This window comes from Coregonus lavaretus, assembly GCF_964263955.1.
Source record: "Coregonus lavaretus genome assembly, contig: HAP1_SCAFFOLD_2542, whole genome shotgun sequence".
Taxonomy (NCBI): Eukaryota; Metazoa; Chordata; class Actinopteri; order Salmoniformes; family Salmonidae; genus Coregonus; species Coregonus lavaretus.
This window is the reverse complement of record NW_028161319.1, coordinates 22,164-43,078: the sequence shown is the minus strand read 5'-3', so window position 1 is coordinate 43,078 and position 20,915 is coordinate 22,164. Positions and strand designations below refer to the sequence as shown.

Below are 20,915 nucleotides of genomic sequence, written 5' to 3'. Positions count from 1 at the left end.
GTGAGACAGTCGTGGTTCCATAAAGTGTGTGTGTGTGACATTCCTACAGATTTGTGCGTGTGTGTGTGTGTGTTACACTCTAGACGTGACATTGTTTACGATGCTGACAGATGGATCTATAATGAGGTACAGAATACATATCTAGCTGAACCAACCACAGATGGATCTATAATGAGGTACAGAATACATATCTAGCTGAACCAACCACAGATGGATCTATAATGAGGTACATAATACATATCTAGCCGAACCAACCACAGATGGATCTATAATGAGGTACAGAATACATATCTAGTTGAACCAACCATAGAGCCAATGAAAGCTCTTGTGTGTCGATATCTTCACTAGTTGTTCGTGGCATCAAACCTGTAAACAATCAGGATCAATTGAATTTCAGATACCCACCTGGATCCCTTCTGCTGGAAACTAGGCAACAAGATACACACACAAACACTAAATATTTAAACAGAAATCAAGGGGTACATTTAAATGTGGTCATGGAAAACAAGGTCTGAAAAGTGTTTTCTAACAATAAAAAGTAAGGAACAAGTTGTTTTTATCACGTTGAATATTAACTTTGTAGTAGAGTGGTTGCTTGTTAAAAATCATGCAGATCACAATTCATCCAAACAACTTGGCATGAGTCCTTTCCACAGTGCTGCTGCTTGGAGCTAGGGTTGGGTTAGGGATAGGGTTGGGTTAGGGTTAGGGATAGAGTTGGGTTAGGGTTAGGGATAGGGTTGGGTTAGGGTTAGGGTTAGGGTTAGGGTTAGGGTTAGGGATAGGGTTGGGTTAGGGTTAGGGATAGAGTTGGGTTAGGGATTGAGTTGGGTTAGGGATAGGGATAGGGTTGGGTTAGGGATTGAGTTGGGTTAGGGTTAGGGATAGGGTTGGGTTAGGGTTAGGGATAGAGTTGGGTTAGGGTTAGGGATAGAGTTGGGTTAGGGTTAGGGATTGAGTTGGGTTAGGGTTAGGGATAGAGTTGGGTTAGGGATTGAGTTGGGTTAGGGATAGGGATAGGGTTGGGTTAGGGATTGAGTTGGGTTAGGGTTAGGGATAGGGTTGGGTTAGGGTTAGGGATAGAGTTGGGTTAGGGTTAGGGATAGAGTTGGGTTAGGGTTAGGGATTGAGTTGGGTTAGGGTTAGGGATAGGGATAGGGTTGGGTTAGGGATTGAGTTGGGATAGGGTTAGGGATAGGGTTGGGTTAGGGTTAGGGATAGAGTTGGGTTAGGGTTAGGGATAGAGTTGGGTTAGGGTTAGGGATTGAGTTGGGTTAGGGTTAGGGATAGAGTTGGGTTAGGGTTAGGGATTGAGTTGGGTTATGGTTAGGGATAGGGTTGGGTTAGGGTTAGGGTTAGGGATAGGGATAGGGTTGGGTTAGGGTTAGGGTTAGGGTTAGGGTTAGGGATAGAGTTGGGTTAGGGATTGAGTTGGGTTAGGGTTAGGGATAGAGTTGGGTTAGGGTTAGAGATAGAGTTGGGTTAGGGTTAGGGATAGAGTTGGGTTAGGGATTGAGTTGGGTTAGGGTTAGGGATAGGGTTGGGTTAGGGTTAGGGACAGATTTGGGTTAGGGTTAGGGATAGAGTTGGGTTAGGGTTAGGGATAGGGTTGGGTTAGGGTTACGGAAAGAGTTGGGTTAGGGATTGAGTTGGGTTAGGGATAGAGTTGGGTTAGGGTTAGGGATAGGGTTGGGTTAGGGTTATGGTTAGGGATAGAGTTGGGTTAGGGTTAAGGATAGAGTTGGGTCAGGGTTAGGGTTAGGGATAGGGTTGGGTTAGGGGTAGGGATAGAGTTGGGTTAGGGTTAGGGATAGAGTTGGGTTAGGGTTAGGGATAGAGTTGGGTTAGGGATAGGGATAGAGTTGGGTTAGGGATTGAGTTGGGTTAGGGATAGGGATAGGGTTGGGTTAGGGATTGAGTTGGGTTAGGGTTAGGGATAGGGTTGGGTTAGGGTTAGGGATAGAGTTGGGTTAGGGTTAGGGATAGAGTTGGGTTAGGGTTAGGGATTGAGTTGGGTTAGGGTTAGGGATAGAGCTGGGTTATGGTTAGGGATAGGGATAGGGTTGGGTTAGGGTTAGGGATAGAGTTGGGTTAGGGTTAGGGATAGAGTTGGGTTAGGGTTAGGGATAGAGCTGGGTTATGGTTAGGGATAGGGATAGGGTTGGGATAGGGTTAAGATAGAGTTGGGTTAAAGTTAGGGATAGAGTTGGGTTAGGGTTAGGGATAGAGTTGGGTTAGGGTTAGGGATAGAGTTGGGTTAGGGTTAGTGATAGAGTTGGGTTATGGTTAGGGATAGGGATAGGGATAGGGTTGGGTTAGGGTTAGGGATAGAGTTGGGTTAAAGTTAGGGATAGAGTTGGGTTAGGGTTAGGGATAGAGTTGGTTTAGGGTTAGGGATAGAGTTGGGTTAGGGATAGGGATAGGGATAGGGATAGGGATAGGGATAGGGTTGGGTTAGGGTTAGGGTTAGGGTTAGGGTTAGGGATAGAGTTGGGTTAGGGATAGAGTTGGGTTAGGGATAGGGATAGGGATAGGGATAGGGATAGGGATAGGGATAGGGATAGGGTTGGGTTAGGGTTAGGGATAGGGTTGGGTTAGGGTTAGGGATAGAGTTGGGTTAGAGATTGAGTTGGGTTAGGGTTAGGGATAGGGTTGGGTTAGGGTTAGGGACAGAGTTGGGTTTGGGTTAGGGATAGAGTTGGGTTAGGGTTAGGGATAGGGTTGGGTTAGGGTTAGGGATAGAGTTGGGTTAGGGATTGAGTTGGGTTAGGGATAGAGTTGGGTTAGGGTTAGGGATAGGGTTGGGTTAGGGTTAGGGATAGAGTTGGGTTAGGATTAGGGATAGGGTTGGGTTAGGGTTAGGGATAGAGTTGGGTTAGGGATTGAGTTGGGTTAGGGATAGATTTGGGTTAGGGTTAGGGTTAGAGTTGGGTTAGGGTTAGGGATAGGGTTGGGTTAGGGTTAGGGATAGAGTTGGGTTAGGGTTAGGGATAGAGCTGGGTTAGGGATAGAGTTGGGTTAGGGTTAGGGATAGGGTTGGGTTAGGGTTAGGGATAGAGTTGGGTTAGGGTTAGGGATAGAGTTGGGTTAGGGATTGAGTTGGATTAGGGTTAGGGATAGAGTTGGGTTAGGGTTAGGGATAGAGCTGGGTTAGGGTTAGTGATAGAGTTGGGTTAGGGTTAGGGATAGAGTTGGGTTAGGGTTAGGGATAGAGTTGGGTTAGGGTTAGGGATAGAGTTGGGTTAGGGTTAGGGATAGAGCTGGGTTAGGGTTAGGGATAGGGTTGGGTTAGGGTTAGGGATAGAGTTGGGTTAGGGTTAGGGATAGAGTTGGGTTAGGGTTAGGCATAGAGTTGGGTTAGTGTTAGGGATTGAGTTGGGTTAGGGATTGACTTGGGTTAGGGTTAGGGATAGGGTTGGGTTAGGGATAGAGTTGGGTTAGGGTTAGGGTTAGAGTTGGGTTAGGGTTAGGGATAGAGTTGGGTTAGGGTTAGGGATAGAATTGGGTTAGGGTTAGGGTTAGGGTTAGGGATAGAGTTGGGTTAGGGTTAGGGATAGAATTGGGTTAGGGTTAGGGATAGAGTTGGGTTAGGGTTGGGTTAGTGATTGAGTTGGGTTAGGGTTAGGGATATGGTTGGGTTAGGGATAGAGTTGGGTTAGGGTTAGGGTTAGAGTTGGGTTAGGGTTAGGGATAGGGTTTGGTTAGGGTTAGGGTTATGCATAGAGTTGGGTTAGGGTTAGGGATAGAGTTGGGTTAGGATTAGGGATAGAGTTGGGTTAGGGTTAGGGTTAGGGATAGGGTTGGGTTAGGGTTAGGGATAGGGTTGGGTTAGGGTTAGGGATAGAGTTGGGTTAGGGCTAGGGATAGAGTTGGGTTAGGGTTAGGGATAGAGTTGGGTTAGGGATAGGGATAGAGTTGGGATAGGGTCAGGGTTAGGGATAGGGTTGGGTTAGGGTTAGGGAAAGAGTTGGGTTAGGGATAGAGTTGAGTTAGGGATAGGGTTAGGGATAGAGTTGGGTTAGGGTTAGGGATAGAGTTGGGTTAGGGTTAGGGATAGGGTTGGGTTAGGGTTAGGGATAGAGTTGGGTTAGGGTTAGGGATAGAGCTGGGTTAGGGTTAGGGATAGGGTTGGGTTAGGGTTAGGGATAGGGTTGGGTTAGGGTTAGGGATAGAGTTGGGTTAGGGTTAGGGATAGAGCTGGGTTAGGGATTGAGTTGGGTTAGGGTAAGGGATAGGGTTGGGTTAGGGATAGAGTTGGGTTAGGGTTAGGGTTAGAGTTGGGTTAGGGTTAGGGATAGAGTTGGGTTAGGGTTAGGGATAGAGTTGGGTTAGGGTTAGGGATAGAGTTGGGTTAGGGTTAGGGATAGAGTTGGGTTAGGGTTAGGGATAGAGTTGGGTTAGGGATAGAGTTGGGTTAGGGTTAGGGATAGAGTTGGGTTAGGGTTGGGTTAGGGATAGAATTGGGTTATGGTTAGGGATAGAGTTGGGTTAGGGATAGAGTTGGGTTAGGGATAGAGTTGGGTTAGGGTTAGGGTTAGAGTTGGGTTAGGGTTAGGGATAGAGTTGGGTTAGGGTTGGGTTAGGGATAGAATTGGGTTATGGTTAGGGATAGAGTTGGGTTAGGGATAGAGTTGGGTTAGGGCTAGGGATAGAGTTGGGTTAGGGATTGAGTTGGGTTATGGTTAGGGATAGAGTTGGGTTAGGGATAGAGTTGGGTTAGGGTTAGGGATAGAGTTGGGTTAGGGTTGGGTTAGGGATTGAGTTGGGTTAGGGTTAGGGATATGGTTGGGTTAGGGTTAGGGATAGGGTTGGGTTAGGGTTAGGGATAGGGTTGGGTTAGGGTTAGGGATAGAGTTGGGTTAGGGCTAGGGATAGAGTTGGGTTAGGGTTAGGGATAGAGTTGGGTTAGGGATAGGGATAGAGTTGGGATAGGGTCAGGGTTAGGGATAGGGTTGGGTTAGGGTTAGGGAAAGAGTTGGGTTAGGGATAGAGTTGAGTTAGGGTTAGGGTTAGGGATAGAGTTGGGTTAGGTTTAGGGATAGAGTTGGGTTAGGGTTAGGGATAGGGTTGGGTTAGGGTTAGGGATAGAGTTGGGTTAGGGATTGAGTTGGGTTAGGGATAGAGTTGGGTTAGGGTTAGGGATAGGGTTGGGTTAGGGTTAGGGATAGAGTTGGGTTAGGGTTAGTGATAGAGTTGGGTTAGGGTTAGGGATAGAGTTGGGTTAGGGATAGGGATAGAGTTGGGATAGGGTCAGGGTTAGGGATAGGGTTGGGTTAGGGTTAGGGAAATAGTTGGGTTAGGGATAGAGTTGAGTTAGGGTTAGGGTTAGGGATAGAGTTGGGTTAGGGTTAGGGATAGAGTTGGGTTAGGGTTAGGGATAGGGTTGGGTTAGGGTTAGGGATAGAGTTGGGGTAGGGTTAGGGATAGGGTTGGGTTAGGGTTAGGGATAGAGTTGGGTTAGGGTTAGGGATAGGGTTGGGTTAGCGTTAGGGATAGAGTTGGGTTAGGGTTAGGGATAGAGCTGGGTTAGGGTTAGGGATAGGGTTGGGTTAGGGTTAGGGATAGGGTTGGGTTAGGGTTAGGGATAGAGTTGGGTTAGGGTTAGGGATAGAGTTGGGTTAGGGATTGAGTTGGGTTAGGGTTAGGGATAGGGTTGGGTTAGGGATAGAGTTGGGTTAGGGTTAGGGTTAGAGTTGGGTTAGGGTTAGGGATAGAGTTGGGTTAGGGTTAGGGATAGATTTGGGTTAGGGTTAGGGATAGAGTTGGGTTAGGGTTAGGGATAGAGTTGGGTTAGGGATAGAGTTGGGTTAGGGTTAGGGATAGAGTTGGGTTAGGGTTGGGTTAGGGATAGAATTGGGTTATGGTTAGGGATAGAGTTGGGTTAGGGATAGAGTTGGGTTAGGGATAGAGTTGGGTTAGGGTTAGGGTTAGAGTTGGGTTAGGGTTAGGGATAGAGTTGGGTTAGGGTTGGGTTAGGGATAGAATTGGGTTATGGTTAGGGATAGAGTTGGGTTAGGGATAGAGTTGGGTTAGGGCTAGGGATAGAGTTGGGTTAGGGATTGAGTTGGGTTATGGTTAGGGATAGAGTTGGGTTAGGGATAGAGTTGGGTTAGGGTTAGGGATAGAGTTGGGTTAGGGTTGGGTTAGGGATTGAGTTGGGTTAGGGTTAGGGATATGGTTGGGTTAGGGTTAGGGTTATGCATAGAGTTGGGTTAGGGTTAGGGATAGAGTTGGGTTAGGATTAGGGATAGAGTTGGGTTAGGGTTAGGGATAGGGTTGGGTTAGGGTTAGGGATAGGGTTGGGTTAGGGTTAGGGATAGAGTTGGGTTAGGGCTAGGGATAGAGTTGGGTTAGGGTTAGGGATAGAGTTGGGTTAGGGATAGGGATAGAGTTGGGATAGGGTCAGGGTTAGGGATAGGGTTGGGTTAGGGTTAGGGAAAGAGTTGGGTTAGGGATAGAGTTGAGTTAGGGTTAGGGTTAGGGATAGAGTTGGGTTAGGTTTAGGGATAGAGTTGGGTTAGGGTTAGGGATAGGGTTGGGTTAGGGTTAGGGATAGAGTTGGGTTAGGGATTGAGTTGGGTTAGGGATAGAGTTGGGTTAGGGTTAGGGATAGGGTTGGGTTAGGGTTAGGGATAGAGTTGGGTTAGGGTTAGTGATAGAGTTGGGTTAGGGTTAGGGATAGAGTTGGGTTAGGGATAGGGATAGAGTTGGGATAGGGTCAGGGTTAGGGATAGGGTTGGGTTAGGGTTAGGGAAAGAGTTGGGTTAGGGATAGAGTTGAGTTAGGGTTAGGGTTAGGGATAGAGTTGGGTTAGGGTTAGGGATAGAGTTGGGTTAGGGTTAGGGATAGGGTTGGGTTAGGGTTAGGGATAGAGTTGGGGTAGGGTTAGGGATAGGGTTGGGTTAGGGTTAGGGATAGAGTTGGGTTAGGGCTAGGGATAGAGTTGGGTTAGGGTTAGGGATAGAGTTGGGTTAGGGATAGGGATAGAGTTGGGATAGGGTCAGGGTTAGGGATAGGGTTGGGTTAGGGTTAGGTAAAGAGTTGGGTTAGGGATAGAGTTGGGTTAGGGTTAGGGTTAGGGATACAGTTGGGTTAGGGTTAGGGATAGAGTTGGGTTAGGGTTAGGGATAGAGTTGCAGGGACGGCTTGTTCAATAGGGCGATATGGGCGACGCACTGCCAAACGGGAAAAGGAAGGGATTTTTTTTCTAATCAATTATATCACGGCAACAGCAGTTATCAGTCTTCACGTCTGATCTGCCAGCCACTAAATGTCAAATCAGGCTAAAGTCGTGCTTCAAATGGCCCCGCCCGTTTTTTGGGCGATTTCAGTCAGGTTGAAAATCGCCCAGAAGTCTCTCATAGCCTGTCATGTAAAATCTATTTTTTTCACATTTCAAAGCTTTCAATACATTCTCTATGGGTGTCTGTGTGCATGCACTTACTCTCTTTCGTCATACGTGACGTAACGTTGAACGTAACTAAGACAATGGCGGCTAGCAGCGTCTATGTTGCGACCTGCAGTGTGGCGTTATTTTATGTTTTTAATTTGTAGACTTAATTTACAAACATTCTGCTTTGGACTGATCTTCGGTTTTGGACTGATCTTGTTGATCGTGTACATACCCGCTACGAACGGACTAAATAATGAAAACGCTGCTGGCAGCGGAATCCCAATACAGCTGGGAGACTTGGCTGGATGACAGAGTCCCGGACAGAGAGGTGGAGCCGGCCACCATCACCCTGGTCAGAGCGGACCGCGATCCTGGTAAGAGAGCGACTCTGTACCCCGACATTGAACTGCTTTCTGTGTCATTGAACCTTACTATTGTTGATAAAACAAGTTTACTGGAGAACGGAGACCAAGTAGAGACTTTTGGACAAGGTGGATAATTATATAATATAAGGCAGTTTATTCAGAGGTAAAGATATCTGGAATCGCGTGCACGGACCCGTTCGTCAAACTCGTAGGGAGTTTATCAGAAGAGCCCCTAAAAATTGTGTGCTGACATTTTATACAATAAAATGAAGTAGGTTGAATCTAGTAGTTCTGATCTTCTGATTGGTCCTGATGAGTTGGGCGAGGTCACCTCCAGGCTAGTGTCACTGTTGCATTGGCTCTGAGTCGGGTTCTCTGTCTTCAGATGTTCAGCCTAAGAGAAGAGGATTTGTGTGTGTGTGTGTGTGTGTGTGTTTGTTATCAGTGTGTGTGTGTGTGTGTGTGTGTGTGTGTTTGTTATCAGTGATGATGTGTGTGTGTGTGTGTGTGTGTGTTTATCAGTGATGATGTGTGTGTGTGTGTGTGTGTGTGTGTGTGTGTGTGTGTGTGTGTGTGTGTGTGGGTGTGTGTGTGTGTGTCCTCAGGGCAAGAACTCGTGAGTTGGAAGAACTGAGAGACCTATGGCGTGGGTGTTATCCTTAGCCACCTGCTGACAAGGCTGACAAGATAGGACTCTTGTTCATTGTATTGAATACAAAGGCCCAACACAAAATGGGTCATGCACAAGATTTTAGTCAGACCAAGCTATAACATTATATATTTACTACGACAGTACATTAAACCAAAAGCTAATATAACAAAGGCATCAGAGATTATTTATAATCTGTCACAGAAACTGGAATCCATCTCCCCAGATCAGTCAATAAATGCTTCTGGTATTGACTTATATGCTGCCCCTGTCTTCATGTTGTTGCTGGACATATCTTTTTTAAAATGTGTGTAGGTCACCTAAATCATCAGAAAAATTGCCCCTCCTGAGAATTTTTTCAGGAGCCGCCACTGTAGAGTTGGGTTAGGGTTAGGGATAGAGTTGGGTTAGGGTTAGGGTTAGGGATTGAGTTGGCTTAGGGTTAGGGATTGAGTTGGGTTAGGGTTAGGGATAGAGTTGGATTAGGGTTAGGGATAGAGTTGGGTTAGGGTCAGGGATAGAGTTGGGTTAGGGTTAGGGATAGGGTTGGGTTAGGGTTAGGGATAGAGTTGGGTTAGGGTTAGGGATAGAGTTGGGTTAGGGTTAGGGATAGATTTGGATTGGGGGGGGGGGGAGAGATCCTACCAGGGATTATTTATGTATGATGTTGGCAGAATGTATACATTGGGATATTAGTAAGGATCCTACCAGTGATTATTAATGTATGATGTTGGTAGAATGTATACATTGGGATAGTAGTAAGGATCCTACCAGGGATTATTTATGTATGATGTTGGTAGAATGTATAAATTGGGATAGTTTTATTTTTTTATTTCACCTTTATTTATCCAGGTAAGCCAGTTGAGAACAGGTTCTCATTTACAACTGCGACCTGGCCAAGATAAAGCAAAGTAGTGCAATAAAAACAACACAGAGTTACATATGGGGTAAAAAAAACATAAAGTCAGAAATACAACAGAAAATATATATACAGTGTGTGGAAATGTAGCAAGTTATGGAGGTAAGGCAATAAATAGGCTATAGTGCAGAATAATTACAATAGTATTAACACTGGAATGCTAGATGTGCAAGAGATTATGTGCAATTAGAGATACTGGGGTGCAAAAGAGCAAAATAAATAACAATATAGGGATGAGGTAGTTGGGTGGGCTAATTTCAGATGGGCTGTGTACAGGTGCAGTGATCGGTAAGGTGCTCTGACAACTGATGCTTAAAGTTATTGAGGGAGATAAGAGTCTCCAGCTTCAGAGATTTTTGCAATTCGTTACAGTCATTGGCAGCAGAGAACTGGAAGGAATGGCGGCCAAAAGAGGTGTTGGTTTGGGAATGACCAGTGAGATATACCTGCTGGAGCGCAGACTACGGGTGGGTGCTGCTATGGTGACCAATGAGTTAAGATAAGGCGGGGATTTGCCTAGCAGTGATTTATAGATGGCCTGGAGCCAGTGGGTTTGACGACGAACATGTAGAGAGGACCAGCCAACAAGAGCGTACAGGTCACAGTGGTGGGTAGTGTATGGGGCTTTGGAGACAAAACGGATGGCACTGTGATAGACTACATCCAATTTGCTGAGTAGAGTGTTGGAGGCTATTTTGTAAATGACATCGCCGAAGTCAAGGATCGGTAGGATAGTCAGTTTTACGAGGGCATGTTTGGCAGCATGAGTGAAGGAGGCTTTGTTGCGAAATAGGAAGCCGATTCTAGATTTAACTTTGGATTGGAGATTCTTTATGTGAGTCTGGAAGTTGAGTTTACAGTCTAACCAGACACCTAGATATTTGTAGTTGTCCACATACTCTAGGTCAGACCCGTCGAGAGTGGTGATTCTAGTCGGGTGTGCGGGTGCTAGCAGCGTTCGATTGAAAAGCATGCATTTAGTTTTACTAGTGTTTAAGAGCAGTTGAAGGCTACTTAAGGATTGTTGTATGGCATTGAAGCTCGTTTGGAGGTTTGTTAACACAGTGTCCAATGAAGGGCCAGATGTATACAAAATGGTGTCGTCTGCGTAGAGGTGGATCTGAGAGTCACCAGCAGCAAGAGCGACATCATTGATATACACGGAGAAAAGTGTCGGCCCAAGAATTGAACCCTGTGGCACCCCCATAGAGACTGCCATAGGTCCAGACTACAGGCCCTCCGATTTGACACACTGAACTCTATCTGAGAAGTAGTTGGTGAACCAGGCGAGGCAGTCATTTGAGAAACCAAGGCTATTTAGTCTGCCAATAAGAATGCGGTGGTTGACAGAGTCGAAAGCCTTGGCCAGGTCGATGAAGACGGCTGCACAGTACTGTCTATTATCAATCGCGGTTATAATATCGTTTAGGACCTTGAGCGTGGCTGAAGTGCACCCGTGACCAGCTCGTAAACCGGATTGCATAGCGGAGAAGGTACGGTGGTATTCGAAATGGTCGATGATCTGTTTGTTAACTTGGCTTTCGAATACTTTCGAAAGGCAGGGCAGGATGGATATAGGTCTGTAGCAGTTTGGATCTAGAGTGTCACCCCCTTTGAAGAGGGGGATGACCGCGGCAGCTTTCCAATCTCTGGGGATCTCAGACGTTATGAAAGAGAGGTTGAACAGACTAGAAATAGGGGTTGCGACAATTTCGGCGGCTAGTTTTAGGAAGAAAGGGTCCAGATTGTCTAGCCCAGCTGATTTGTAGGGGTCCAGATTTTGCAGCGCTTTCAAAACACCAGCTGTCTGAATTTGTGTGAAGGAGAAGCGGGTGGGGCATGGGCAAGTTGCAGCAGAGGGTGCAGAGTTGGTGGCCGGGTTAGTGGTAGCCAGATGGAAAGCATGGCCAGCTGTAGCAAAATGCTTGTTGAAATTCTCGATTATTGTAGATTTATCGGTGGTGATAGTGTTTCCTAGCCTCAGTGCAGTGGGCAGCTGGGAGGAAGTGCTCTTATTCTCCATGGACTTTACAGTGTCCCAAAACTTTTTGGAGTTAGTGCTACAGGATGCAAATTTCTGTTTGAAAAAGTTAGCCTTTGCTTTCCTGACTGCTTGTGTATATTGGTTCCTAACTTCCCTGAAAAGTTGCATATCGCGGGGGCTATTTGATGCTAATGCTGTACGCCACAGGATGTTTTTGTGCTGGTCAAGGGCAGTCAAGTCTGAGGAGAACCAGGGGCTATATCGGTTCTTAGTTCTGTATTTTTTGAATGGGGCATGTTTATTTAAGATTGAGAGGAAATTACTTTTAAGGAACAACCAGGCATCCTCTACTGACGGAATGAGATCTATATCCATCCAGGATACCTGGGCCAGGTCAATTAGGAAGGCCTCCTCGCTAAAGTGTTTTAGGGAGCGTTTGACAGTGATGAGGGGTGGTCGTTTGACCGCGGACCCGTTACGGACGCAGGCAATAAGGCAGTGATAGCTGAGATCCTGGTTGAAGACAGCTGAGGTGTATTTAGAGGGTATGTTAGTCAGGATGATATCTATGAGGGTACCCATGTTTAAGGATTTAGGGTTGTACCTGGTAGGTTCATTGATAATTTGCGTGAGGTTGAGGGCATCTAGCTTGGATTGTAGGATGGCTGGGGTATTAAGCATATCCCAATTTAGGTCACCAAGCAGTACAAACTCTGAGGATAAATGGGGGGCAATCAATTCACATATGGTGTCCAGGGCACAGCTGGGGGCTGAGGGGGGTCTGTAGCAAGCGGCAACAGTGAGAGACTTATTTCTGGAAAGGTGGATTTTTAGAAGTAGAAGCTCAAACTGTTTGGGCACAGACCTGGATAGTATGATAGAGCTCTGCTGGCTATCTCTACAGTAGATTGCAACTCCACCCCCTTTGGCAGTTCTATCTAGACGGAAAATGTTATAGTTGGGGATGGAAATTTCAGAATTTTTGGTGGCCTTCCTGAGCCAGGATTCAGACACTGCTAGAACATCAGGGTTGGCAGAGTGTGCTAACGCAGTGAATAACTCAAACTTAGGAAGTAGACTTCTGATATTTATGTGCAAGAAACCAATACTTTTGCGATTACAGAAGTCAACAAATGATAGCTCCTGGGGAGTAGGAGTGATACTGGGGGCTACAGGGCCTGGGTTAGCCTCTACATCACCAGAGGAACAGAGGAGGACTAGAATAAGGATACGGCTAAAGGCTTTAAGAACTGGTCTTCTAGTGCGTTGGGTACATAGAATAAAGGGGGCAGATTTCCGGGTGTTATAGAAAAGATTCAGGGCATTATGTACAGACAAGGATATGGAAGGATATGAGTAAAGTGGAGGTAAACCTAAGCGTTGGGTAACAATGAAAGAGATAGTATCTCTAGAGGCATCAATTGAGTCGGTCTCTGAGTGTTTGGGGGGAGGGACAAAGGAGCTAACTAAGGCAGGTTTAGCTAGGCTGGGGGGTCTACAGTGATATAGTACAATTAGAAATAACCGAAACAACAATAAACTAACCATGTTTGGGCTGAGGCTAAACATAAACAGGATGTAGTACCGTAAAAAGGAACAGTCCAGCAGATATCAGCTGTATAGCTGAGTTATCATAAGGTCCGGTGGTGAAGCGCTAGTGAGTAAAAGGCCACGGCTAGCGTGTGCTACGTCCGTTTTGTTGTAGCCAGCTGGTAGCGATGAATCCGGAGTTAAAGGTCCAGTGATTCAGTGATTCCGGCGGAAAAACTGATATGTTCTGGGTCGATAACGCGCTGTGCTGACTGGCCGAATATCCGGTGATCAATGTCCAGTGATTAAAATTAATCCCGCGGAAAAAAATCAAATGTCCTGGGTGAAACACCGCTAGCTGTGGCTAATAGCAAGTAGCTAGTTTAGTAGCTAGTTCAGTTTAGTGAGTAAGAGGCCATGGATAGCGTGTGCTAACGGGCCAGGGCTAGCAGATGGATGGAATCTTCGTGGTTACGTCGTAACCACATCAGACGATTTCGTCGGCAGACCAGTGGTGTAGGATCGGCGGGGCTCCGTGTCAACACTAGGTGGTCCCGTCCGGTTGATAGAGAGGTAGATAGCCGGGAGATGGGCCTAGCTCAGGATGATTAGCCAGACCACAGCGTCCGTTTTGTTGTAGCCAGCTGGTAGCGATGAATCCGGAGTTAAAGGTCCAGTGAATCAGTGATTCCGGCGGAAAGACTGATATGTTCTGGGTCGATAACGCGCTGTGCAGACTGGCCGAATATCCGGTGATCAATGTCCAGTGATTAAAATTAATCCCGCGGAAAAAAATCCAATGTTCTGGGTGAAACACCGCTAGCTGTGGCTAATAGCAAGTAGCTAGTTAGCTGGCTAGCTAGTTTCAACTGGAGATTCTAGATTCTAGATAAAAGGTAAGTCAATAATAGAATCCGTTCCACATTGAGTGTGGCGGGTTGCAGGAAAGTATATTTTGTAGAAGGATGAAAAGTCTGATAGGGAAATATGTACGAAAAATACAAAAAACTGGGTATTTACAGGCTATTTACAGACACACGACAGAAACAGGACTGCACTGCTTCGCCATCTTGGATTCAATTTGATAGTAGTAAGGATCCTACCAGGGATTATTTAGGTATGATGTTGGTAGAATGTATACATTGGGATAGTATTAAGGATCCTACCAGGGATTATTTATGTATGATGTTGGTAGAATGTATACATTGGGATAGTAGTAAGGATCCTACCAGGGATTATTTATGTATGATGTTGGTAGAATGTATACATTGGGATAGTAGTAAGGATCCTACCAGGGATTATTTATGTATGATGTTGGTAGAATGTATACATTGGGATAGTAGTAAGGATCCTACCAGGGATTATTTATGTATGATGTTGGTAGAATGTATACATTGGGATAGTAGTAAGGATCCTACCAGGGATTATTTATGTATGATGTTGGTAGAATGTATACATTGGGATAGTAGTAAGGATCCTACCAGGGATTATTTATGTATGATGTTGGTAGAATGTATACATTGGGATAGTAGTAAGGATCCTACCAGGGATTATTTATGCATGATGTTGGTAGAATGTATACATTGGGATAGTAGTAAGGATCCTACCAGGGATTATTTATGTATGATGTTGGTAGAATGTATACATTGGGATAGTAGTAAGGATCCTACCAGGGATTATTTATGCGTGATGTTGGTAGAATGTATACATTGGGATAGTAGTAAGGATCCTACCAGGGATTATTTATGTATGATGTTGGTAGAATGTATACATTGGGATAGTTAGTAGTAAGAGGCCGGTGGGTAAATGACTAAGATTCAAGCCTCCTGTCAATTAGGGAGATTTGTTGCTTTATTGTGTGTTTAGTTTTACCTTTACCTTCCTGTAGTCAGTCATTTGGAAGGATTCTGTATGGAGAAATGGTCTAAGATCACTCCAACTCAGAAAACATTTTAGAAAAAGGCTCAGTGCCGTTATCCTCGCAAGGGAGGTATTGAAAGCGAGAGCCAATTTTGACCCCCACCTTTTTGAGAAAAAAAGAATTACTTCTTAAACAACATCTCTTTCTCTGAGCAATTGTATTAGTATAAAATCATTTAATTTAATAATTTGGGACCCCACTTTATGGTTCAAAGTTAAAGATATGTTGAAACTGGATCCCTCATAATGATTCTACATTTTATAGACTGCCATGGCCTGTACTGGCCAAAGGTTAAACTACTGTTATGTTAATGCTATACTATGGTGTTGTGCCACTAGACTTTGACCAGATATTATTGCATCCAAAGATCAACTGTACCTAGAACATAGATACAGAGTCACTTGTCATCAGGAAGGTGCTCTCTCAGCACAACGGAAAATATCTCAATGACTTGACATGTTCTGGTTGTGAATACAGGCTACAAGGTAAGAATCTTCCAAGGGATTATTGTAAAGTGTGTAGGGAAATTAAATATATGATGTTATTATAGTATAGAGAATGACAGTAAAACACTCAGATCTAACAGTCCATTTCACCTGGGACAGGTACGTGACAGTTCAATCATACAAAATGGCGCTAACTGGGCGTAGGCAAGTCAAATTCAAAAACATATTGTTCATATCTCGTATTATAGGATTCGTATATCGTGGTTATTTTACCATTTGTAAAAATTTTAATGTATCATAGTTCTAAATCATCTTTCAGAATATCAGAACATTTGTTGTTTTCTAAATTACAATGAGCTCCTGCTTCCTGTGTAATTTGGTATAAAACCTGAACGTACTTTTCTTAACATTGATATTATGAATTAAATTAAATAATATCATAATCATATCAGACCTGTTGAACAAAGCTAGAATGAGTGAAATTATTACAAGAGAAAGTGGGACATTAATATTATTATTATTATTATTATTATTATTATTATTATTATTATTAATAGTTCCACTACATGGAGAAAAGGTTAAAAATATCAGTCATGACTACGTGTTGATGTGATTGCATTAAATCTCCTGACCGTTTGGACGTATCTGTTAGTAAATGTTTGATTTCTAAGAGATAATGAATAAAATAGAACAATTGACCTTCAATAATTAGTTGTCACTGTGTTAACCACAACCAACATGCTGGATCTCTGTTTAGGGGTCAGTGCTCTAAAATGAGTCTCTCTGGGGAGAGAGAGGAGGGGGGCCCTGCCTCTAAAATGAGTCTCTCTGGAGAGAGAGAGGAGGGGGGCTCTGCCTCTAAAATGAGTCTCTCTGGGGGACATGACACCAAAACTAAGAGGTGAGATGACAATGTTGTTTAAGAATTTATAAAGAGTTTATTTCTAAAACGTTATATCCACAATTTTTCACGTTTGTTATTTTACATCAGAAATGATTGCTTATGGGTACCTTCATGTGTCTGTCAAATATTGTTGTTCTAAGATTTTAATTAATAGATTTTTGTGTATGAATTTTTGTTTAGCAAAACGCTATATAGCTGGAATGAAATGTTTGTATCCTGTATATTTGACTGTGATATGTGGTTGTCTCACCAGCACACACACACACACACACACAGAGACACACACACACACACACACACACACACACACACACACACACACACACACACATACACACACACACACACACACACACATCTTTACCATCATACACACACACATCTATAGAAGTTTTGCATGACACAATCATTTAGCCTACTCTTAGTTATTGTCTAATATGATGTCATGCAGAACCTTATTGTTTTTACTAATTCTGATCGTTGTTACAAGCGGAATTTTGACAATACTACCGTCAAATCAACACACTCTTCACTCCTGTTTAAACCAAAAAGGGTTCTATCGCTTGCTTATTATATGGAACCACTAAAAGTTCTATATAGAAACCTTTTATAGGGTTCTTTGATCAGAACTCTAGAGGTTCTTCTTCCCTGAACCAAAATGGTTCCATATAGAACCCTGCATGGTGCCATTTATGAATGATGGCTACTACTATTACAGTTTTTTTGGATTGCTTACACACTAAAATTAAAAGTAGTACACTATTAGCAAAACCTTACACTCAAGAAGCAAAACATCAGCCCATATTTGCACAACTATAAGCACATTGTCAACCTTACACTTGTTGCAAAACTCTACACACAGTGATTTGCAAAACACTAAACACACTTAACATACATTACACACAAAAATCTATCATGAAGTCACGTCCTTGCAATACCAAAGCACTGACTGTCAAATTACCACACCGTCCAACCAATTGGTTCAACACAGTCATCAGGTGTGCAAACACTTGTTTGCTTAATTGTAGACACACCAATCAGGTGTATAAGCACTATAAAAAGCAGCAGGTGAGTTCATCGGTCTTCAAGCACAATGGAAAGAGTCAGAGAAAGAGTAAGACGAGGAGGAGGAGGACGAGGAGGAGGACGAGGAGGAGGACGAGGAGGAGGAGGAGGACGAGGAGGAGGAGGAGGAGGAGGAAGGGGAGGAAGAGGAAGAGGAAGAGGAAGAGGAAGAGGAAGACAAGAAGGTGCTCAAAGAGGACCGAATCTGACAAATGAGATCCGCGCAACACTGGTTGACCACATTGTCAACCACGGCCTGACGCTGAGGGAGGCTGGACTGCGAGTACAGCCAAAACTAAGCCGATATACAGTGGCAAGTGTGATGAGAACATTTCGACTGGAAAATAGCTATTGTAAAAATATCATCATATCAAAAACATCTGCACGGTTTCAGTAACTGCTTACAGTACTATATTCTATGCACTATCAGCACTTCTGTTACCTTTTCCTGTGAAATTACTGTACTATTGTATACTGTTTTTTTTTCTACGTAGGATTGAGGGTCAGGGACGACAAGGGGGAAGGCCTCCTATGTTCACAGAACAGTAAGAGAGGGATATAGTAAACATGGTTTTGGCCAACAATGCTATAACACTCAAGCAGCTCCAAGCTAACATTTTCAATAACCACGCCATTTTCAACGATATCCATCAGGTCTCAACATCAACACTGGCACGCATCCTAAAAAAAAAACATATTCAAATGAAGCAAATTTATCGAGTGCCTTTCGAGCGCAATTCCGAAAGGGTGAAACGACTGCGGCATGATTATGCAGAGGTATGTATTCACTTTAGCAGTGTGATCTTGCATACTGTCTCATAATCTTTTACTGTACTGTAATATGTATACTAGATCTACACTGAACTACACAATTTTGCCTGACACTGTTTTTCAGAGAGTTTTACGAATGGATGGAGAGGAGATCCAGCATGAGTTCATTTACGTAGATGAGGCTGGGTTCAACCTGACGAGAACACGAAGGAGGGGAAGAAACATCATTGGCCACAGGGCTATAGTCAATGTCCCAGGGCAACGTGGGGGTAATATAACACTCTGTGCAGCCATTACACAGAATGGGGTCCTCCACCGCCATGCCCATATGGGCCCTTACAACACAGCACTCATACTTACATTCTTGGACCAATTGCACAACATAACAGCAGCAAATCAAATCGATCATATGCAATACATTGTTGTCTGGGACAATGTGTCTTTCCACCGCTCTGCTCTGGTTCAGAACTGGTTTCAGCAACATCCACATTTCACCGTCCTATATCTTCCACCATACTCTCCATTCCTCAACCCTATAGAAGAGTTTTTCTCGGCATGGCGGTGGAAGGTATATGATCTCCGTCTCCAGGCTGAGGTACCCCTCATCCAAGCCATGGAGGAGGCCTGTGACCAGATGGAGGTAGCAGCAATGCAAGGATGGATTCGTCATTCAAGACGTTTCTTTCCAAGGTGTCTTGCTAATGACAACATTGCCTGCGATGTTGATGAAATTCTCTGGCCAGATCCAGCTAGGCGAAGAGACAATGTCTAGTTCTTTTTATTTTTTTTATTTGAACTTACAATACGTAAAGTGACGTTTGGTTACAGTATTATGAATCTCCATGTCAACATTTTGGGCGTGTTGAGAAATAAATGAGTTTCTTCAGTCTGCAACATTGGTCTTGTGTAGTGTTTGGTGAATTTACATTATATTTGTACTTTGTTGAGAGTAGCCTACTCTAATCATAGGGAAGTAGAAGTGCTAAAAGTGTTTTAGGTTTATCACAGCAGAGTGTAACTCGTGCAAACAGAGTATAGTAATGTGAAACGTGTGTGTTTCATATGGTAACAAAGTGTGGTTTTTAAAAATAAGTTTATAGTTTTTACAACAGTGTTTAATTTTGCAAAGGATCTGTAGTATTTTGCTAATTGGGTGTGTGGTTGTGCTAATTGTGTGTAGTGTTTTGAAAACACGGGCCCTGTTTTGAAAATCGTGCTTAAGCAATCAAAAAAAACTGTAAATAGGAATATTTTTTGCTCAGAATATAATTTATAGGAAAATAGGAATGGTTGGAAAATCCCAATATTCATTAAAAATTATCCTTAGAAATAGCAGTGCTGGGGGTTTGGAAAGCCATAGTCAGTCAATCAACAGTAGAATAATGCTCTTATGAAAAATATTGATCTTTAATTTACAGTCTGTGGATACTATGCGACTAGAAAGGTTAAGCATGCATGTATGACATCACAGCACAGTTGATAAAATATGGCAGGTGGAAATCAAAAGAGGATGTTCTACGGAGATAGGTGGGCGGGGCTGAGAGTAGCAGAGGGGTGGGATTAAAAAAGATCATGATCGGTAATAGTCATTACTGTAAACACTATAGATATCTGAGTACTATCTATCCAAAATGTAATGTGTATAATTAATTATTATTATTATATATATAAAAAAGTAATTACTGTGTATGAAAGTATTGTATGGGGGGTAGAATTTATCTTCGTTATATTCAAACACACTGGTGGCCAGGGACGCATCTCTTTGTTCGAACGATGGCCCAACTCTGGCTGACTTCTTTACAATACAATAAATTACAATACAGTACAACTTTGTCCATTAGTTCCAGCAAACAACAAAAATGTATTTTCTGCTCCGTTCATAACCCCCCCAAACAGCAGACCTCACACATACAGTTGAGACCAGCACAGGTTCAAGCTGCAGTGAAGCGCCCCTGGATGGAGAGCGTGTTGTGGGGTTAAGGGCCTTGCTCAAGGGCCCAACGAAAGGTGATTGTTTTGAGGACGTGGACCCAGCAGCCCTCCAGGGGTCAGATCAATTCCGTCCGTTCTTTCCAGCGCCCGGCCCGGGATTCAAACTGGACACTTTTCGGCCACAGGTCCAACGCCTGCCACAGCTCCAACTCATTTGCCGCTGGGCGAAAACCTGAGTTAATATTCAGAAATAAGCATGAGTTAATCTGCCAAAATGAAGACAAAATGTTATGCAGACATCATTATTATGATAACATACATGCAGTTGTCATCAGCAGCAGCCACAAGAGAGAGAGCCTCTGATAGTTCTGGGTTACTGCCAGACTGAGCCAAACATAGATAGTGTGTTAAAAGTCATGTAATGATTAACTAGGCTATTGAATCACCAACATTTATTATACATAATTATTATACAGAAATCATTGTCAAATGCTGAAGAGAAACTGTTCCATGTAGGTCTATATTATTTATGGATTGATCATATAGAAATATAGAAACATTATCTTAACTACTCCAAAGCAATTACATGTGGCGCAGGAACCACTGACTCACTGCATTATTCTATAGTATTATCAAGACACCTGCTGTTACCTCTTAACTGGTTAGGACAGCTCATCAGGTGTCCTAAATATCTACCGACTAGGTGGGACTAGAGGCTTCATGCATAGCTTTAATTTATACCCATAAGTGTAAAATGTCTTTCTTCTCAGCACTTATACGACCAATGTTCTACTCTGAGACACTTTGTTATTAAAAAACTTTGAATGTTTGTTTTACATGTAAAAATAACTAAATGAATATTACTAATGTAAGCCAGTATAAAGACTGGGTTATGTATGCACTCACTAACTGTAAGTCGCTCTGGATAAGAGCGTCTGCTAAGTGATTAAAATGTAAATGTAAATGTATTGTGTTGCACTGCTCATGTCCGCGTTCTGGAACTGTCCGCGTCCCCGTACAGAACTGTCCGCGTCCA

At 43.7% G+C, this 20,915-nt stretch overlaps 1 long non-coding RNA gene across 1 annotated transcript; it reads left to right on the top strand.

Moving 5' to 3' along the window:
• The first annotated feature begins 15,167 nt into the window (after positions 1-15,167).
• LOC311120819 lies at positions 15,168-16,330 on the top strand. The gene is made up of 2 exons (XR_014612190.1): positions 15,168-15,246; positions 15,965-16,330. It is a non-coding gene; the product is annotated as an uncharacterized lncRNA (long non-coding RNA).
• Positions 16,331-20,915: the final 4,585 nt, after the last annotated feature.